The sequence below is a fragment of the Euprymna scolopes genome, chromosome 1 (assembly GCF_053919585.1).
Source record: "Euprymna scolopes isolate OS-2025 chromosome 1, ASM5391958v1, whole genome shotgun sequence".
In the NCBI taxonomy this organism is placed as follows: domain Eukaryota; kingdom Metazoa; phylum Mollusca; class Cephalopoda; order Sepiida; family Sepiolidae; genus Euprymna; species Euprymna scolopes.
In genome coordinates, this window is record NC_136482.1 from 42,576,517 (window position 1) to 42,582,516 (window position 6,000).

Below are 6,000 nucleotides of genomic sequence, written 5' to 3' on the forward strand. Positions count from 1 at the left end.
AAAACATGGGGCTTCTCCTAGACGAGAGTCATATTGCGTTTCATTAAGAAGGTTATATCTGCTGAGGTAGTTGACTATTTTCCTATTTAATATGGATTCCAGCAACTTACTAATTACACACAGGAGACTTATTGGTCTGTACTGAGAGGGTGATGACTTATCACCTGAATTCTTAAATACAGGGAAAACTGATGAGGTTTTCCAGGGAGTCAGAAAGCACTTCTCTTTAAGGCAGCGCTTAAACAGTTTCGTAAGTATGGGAGCAAGTTCTGGTTGAAGCTTTTTTAACACGATAATTGGGATGCCGTCAGGGCCAGTTGCTTTACTGGAATAAACGTTATTTATTAGCTTGGCGACCTCATGCACGGATAGTTGTATGTTACATAGCGTGTTGTGTGTTATAGGAGGAAATATGGGGAGTTTATGGCCTTCGTCGCATAGGGTAGAATTAGCTGCAAAGTTCTTTGCAAATAGTCTGGCCTTGTCTGACGCTGACGAAATGAGCTCTGGTCCATTGATAATGGTTGGGATAGAACGCCCACTTCTGTTCAGGATCCTATTTGTTATTTGCCAAAACTGGTGGGACCCAAACCGCTGATCAGCTACCTTGGATTTTACACACTATGCATATAGCTCTCTGGCATTTTTATTACACTTTTACAGTGGTTGCTGGCGTTATACATTCCATGAACAAACTTCTTTCTTAGAAATGCACGTGTCCCTGCTTTCCAGTGTACTACAATCTGATTGTCTTCAAGTCCAATGTAACCAAGTTCTTTTGGATCCGTTCCACTTAAGTTAACAAATTTACAGAATTTCAATTACTAACGATTACTATACTGTCAAATTGGCTAGTGTACTCTAGTAGCGCTTAACCTCGAGTTGTCTCTGTGTCTTGATGTGTTTCGGTAGTGTGGTATGGGTGAAAAAAGCAGCCCGGTGGGAGAGAGATCAACAACATGGTGGAAATAAAATGTAAAAAATTGTATTCGTAAATAAATTGTTTATTGTTTCACTTTTTCTTCTGTATTTTGGTCTCTTTTTTTAAAATTCGATGGTATCATAAATAAGAGCAACTTTAAAATCGTCACAGGTTAAACCACGTATGATATAATGGGGTGATGTTTACAAAAAAAATATACATAAAGGATTGTAGCGTGTCCACTTAAAATTTTTAGTATTTCTATTTATTTTTTTTTAATGAACTCTAATATATAAATAGCAAAATGAGCGCCGGTGCTTTTGTAGGGCCAGGAACGACTTTTTGCATCGGTGTTTTTGCCGCATTTTCATTCGGCGAGAGGATGTCGCACACTTTCCAGATCGTAATATCTCAGATTCGCAAACGGACACCGTCTCCATTTTTTTTTGATCGAGTTAAAGAAAAATTCAAAAGTGGCGTCGTCTCGGGTGTTTGTTTTACTTTTTTCGGTATAAAGCGAAACTTTTCGAAAAGGCGGCAAAGCAGTCAAATGTTCATTGCCTTCGGTCCCGAATTGATTTTCACTTAAGTTAACTAGTCCGTCATAATGATACAATTACTATTTATTAGAATACTTGGGGGAACTGGTTTTCCCCAACATTAAAAACGACGTTGTGTTTAATTTACTTTTGTCCGAAAACAAATAACAATCAAGCATTTAAATCATCGAGCATTCGATTAACTATGCTTGAATTGGCTTGCGTGATAGCGACTCCGGCTATCACGTTATGTTCAATCCCTCCTTTGCATTACGGGTTCAGACGTGATTACCAACTACCACTTATTTTTATTTGTTTATTTATTTATTTACTATTTACCTCACCTTCTTTTCCTCCGTCGCGTTCCAGCCTACTACCACTTTTGTACACATCTGTCCACCATGTTGTTTACCTCTCTCCCACCGGGCTGCTTGTTTTTTCAACCTTTACCACACTACCGAAACACATCTGGGAAACGCACATATATGCACATGCACGCATACATGCACGCCCACACACCGCATATGAACAGCCATTGCTTGATAGGAAATTAGATACACATTTAACCATCAGTGTGTATCTCAGAAAAAAAAGGTTGGCGGTAGCTTAAAACGACAAAACATTCAATAAATTTTGCTCATAGTAAATAGTAATGCCCCTGATCCACTTCCAATAGCAGTAGAGCAACGAAACTAATTAGTCTTTCTCTACCTAAGAACCACCCAGACTTATGCATTTCTCCCATCGTTTGATGCAGCTTTGGTGGCAGTTTTTGTAAAACACCCCAGGCTGGTCCTATAACCAGGACGTGACTTCAGAAACCAAGGCTGCATCATCTGGGAAACGCGTTCCTTTCAAAATCAACTTCGTGCCTAGGAATAGGTTAAAATCAGAGGGCGCAAGGTCAGGAGAGTAGGGAGGATGTGTGAGGATTTCATAGCCACACGCCCGTGCTTCTCATCTGGCGATATGCGAGTTGTGGACCAGAGCGTTATCTTGCAGGAGGAGGCTAATTTGCAGATATTGCCATGTCTCTCGATTTTGATAGCTCCCCTTAATTTCCTCAAAAGTGAAGCATAATAGGCTCCTTTAGTTGTGGTACCCTTTGCCAGGAATTCATTTCATCACTACGCTGTCCTGGTCCTAGAAGACTTTGAGCATGACCTTGCCAGCGGAGGGCTGCACCCTTGCCTTCTTTATAGCCGGTGAGTCCCAGTGTTCCACTGCATTGATGCCTCATAGTGATTGATCCAAGTTTCATCCTATGCTATCAGTCTTTTGAAAAACTTTCACTCATCTGATTGGCACATCTCTAAATTCATCCTCGAGCACTCGACCCGTTCTCGCTTCTGGAATGGTGTGAACAACATCTGGCAAGCGAACTTATGCATATGCAAATAGTCATGAATTATAGTTTCCACAGACTCTGTACTAATCATGACATCTTGGGCTATTAGGCGAATAATAATGAGCCGATCTTCCAAAATGGCAGCCTCAACTTGACGGGTATATGCCTAATCAATGGCAGAAGGGGGCGACCAGATCTTGAAGCTGTTTCCACAGACTTCCTGCTATGTTTGAATTCACGATGCCAGCGTTCTACAAGGTCATATAATGGGGCATTATCACCATAAGTTTTTTTTCATTTCATCAAAAGTGTCATGTGGTGTGCTTCCTTTTTAAGACAAAAACCGGACCACTGCTGGTCATTTCACACCTGACTCAGTTCAAACTCCGGTAAAACAGAAACCACAATTAGTTCAGGGTTCTAATTTTGCACATAACCTGTAGACGTATAACTCATTGCACATGCAAAAATTCAGCAAGATCAGACAAGTGAAAGTGGGTCAGGGGCATTACTTATTACTACTCGTAAATGGCAATAAGGGATACGGAACTTTCATGGGCTGGCCCGGCAGGTATTTCAAGGCTCAACAGCCTAAACTCTGTCGTCATCATGTTAATGCGAGGAAATATATGACAATGAACATCAGCTGTTGGAATGTGCGGACGCTGGTTCATTTTCCGTCAGCAAAAGCACGCCCAGAGCGTGTATCTGCTCTTTTATATAAGGAACTTTAATGTTATGACATGGGCATAGTTGTGCTATCTGAGATAAGAGTGCCTTATGAGTGACAGTTTTATGAGTTGTCTGGAGGCTACACTATTTTCTGGAGTGGTTGAGTAGACGGATGTAAAAGGGAATCATGTGTGGCCTTTGGTGTAAAATCAATCAATTCTTTCAAGCCTGGAAGAAGTCTCTGTTGAGTGAGTGACCGTATCCTGACTAAGAGGCTAACTCTGGTAATTGGCAATTACACAACTCTGTTGATTTTCTATGCACCCACTATGGATGCAACAGAAGATAAAAAGGTTGATTTCTACCTTGCATTGATCAGCGTAGTTAGACGCCATTCTCGATGATGTAAATGCTAGGGTGGGAAGGACAAATTGAAGACGCACTGGATGCATCCTGACCCCAAACAATGCCATTTGATTAATTCATTGGTCAGCAAACGTGAGATGATGGATATCTGCAGTGTTCATGCCATGCATAATGCAGAGGACTGGACCGATTATCGGCTTGTCCATGCAAATTGTAAGTTTGTTGTGAAGCCACTGATGAGATGACCTGATGATCCCTAAGCGACTTAATGATGACCCTCTAAAGGACAGTATAATGAAGGAGAAACTACTTAAGAAGATGAAAGTGATTGACTATGAAAACTCTTGGTCTGCTTTTTGAGTGTCTGTCTATGAGGTATGAGAGAGTATAAGGTTATTGTGAGCATACATCAGGATTGGTTCAAAGTAAACGATCTTGAAATTCAGGATCTGCTTAATTAAAAGTCCAGAGCTTTGCATTCTTATCTTGAATGTAATTTGACGGATGGTTAGCAAGATCGATTGAGGGACAAGTTTAAGGCAATCAAAGGTAAGCGTTTGCGAAACATACAGGACGAATGGTGGAGGCAGAAATTTAAGGGAATAAAGCTTGTCTCATATTGTAACACCGCCGTCTTTCGCATACGGTTTATTGATCATCCACCATACTTATCACTCCATTGGGTTCGAGGAATGGAAGGGATTTTCTCCAAGACCCTAGCTGCATTCTTCATAGATTGAGAGGGCATTTTTATTACCTCCTGAACAGGCCTTACATTTATCAGGAGTTGTTGGGTCGATTCTTAGCAATCCGGTCAAGGATATCTTGGCAGAGGTTTCTTCTCTCTCTAGGAGGTTGAGACAATAATCTGAACAATGGAAAGCCTCCTGCCATGATCGATTGAATGCAGAGATCTTTAACTGTTCTGGGTCAAAGATAGTGTAATGCTTGACGAATTTGTTGCAGACTGCTTTGTAAAATAAGTGTATTCTACAGGATTGGCGGGATGCATTTATAGTGGTGCTTTACAAGAGGAAGGGTGCAAGAGATGAATTGTCATTGTTGTCAGTAGATGGTACGGTGCTCTGAAGGATCATGAATGATTGAGCACATTTCTGACAATGGTTTACCTGAGTCGCAGTATGGTGTCTCAGGGACAGCGGATATGATTTTTACAGCCAGGCAACTACAGGAGAAATGTACAGAAAAGCGAAATCGTATGTATCAAGAATTCATCGTTTTTGCAAGGGTCTTTTATATAGTAAATAATGGTGCTAAATGGCAGATTCTTAAAAGGTTTTGGTTCCTAACAAGTTCGTAACCATCTTAAGGTCCTTACATGATTATATGAACGCTGCAATCAACGTTGGAGTAAAACTGGCTGATCCTATTTCAGGAGAAAATGGTGTCAAACAGGGAGACATTCCAGAACAACTACTGTTTTTTTTTGTATTTCACTATGTCTTTTCGGATGGCATTCAGGGTTTGCTCTGATTGTGCCTATATTCGCAACGGAACTACTGCGGATTGTTCAAATGTACGCAGCAACACGAGTTGTGACTCTCTTTATGCAGAAAATTGTGATATGGTATCTCATACGGGGGCTGATATGTAGCATCTTCTGGACGCCTTTAGAGTTGTCGTCCGCGCATGTCTTAAAAATCATTCAATGTATTAGCTTGCGCCAGGTATGTCATACTTTGAACAATCAATTTATGTCTATGGGTCGAAGATAGCGGTTTGTTTATATGGGTACCACGCTAGGCATGATCTGTGCCCTGGATGACGAGGTATCGTAACGGATGAGCAAGGCAAGTGGTGCTTTTGGAAAATTGGACAGCGTGTTTGGAGCTGTCGTGGAATCTGCTACCAGCAAATATCAAGGTCTATGACTTATGCGTTCTCTCTGCTCTCCTTTATGCCCCTGAGACTTTGACAACATAGAGGAAGCATTTGAGACGTCTCGAGCGGTTTCATCAGATGTGCCTACGACGACTCCTAGGTGTGTGCTGGTAAATGTATTTTAAATATGTTCAGGTTCTAAAATGGGCCCAAGGTCTCAGCAGTAAAGCACTTATTATAAAACCTATGCCAGACAGTAGACTTCCCCCCAAAAAAACCCTTTATGGCGAGCTTGCCGAAGGAAGGTGTCT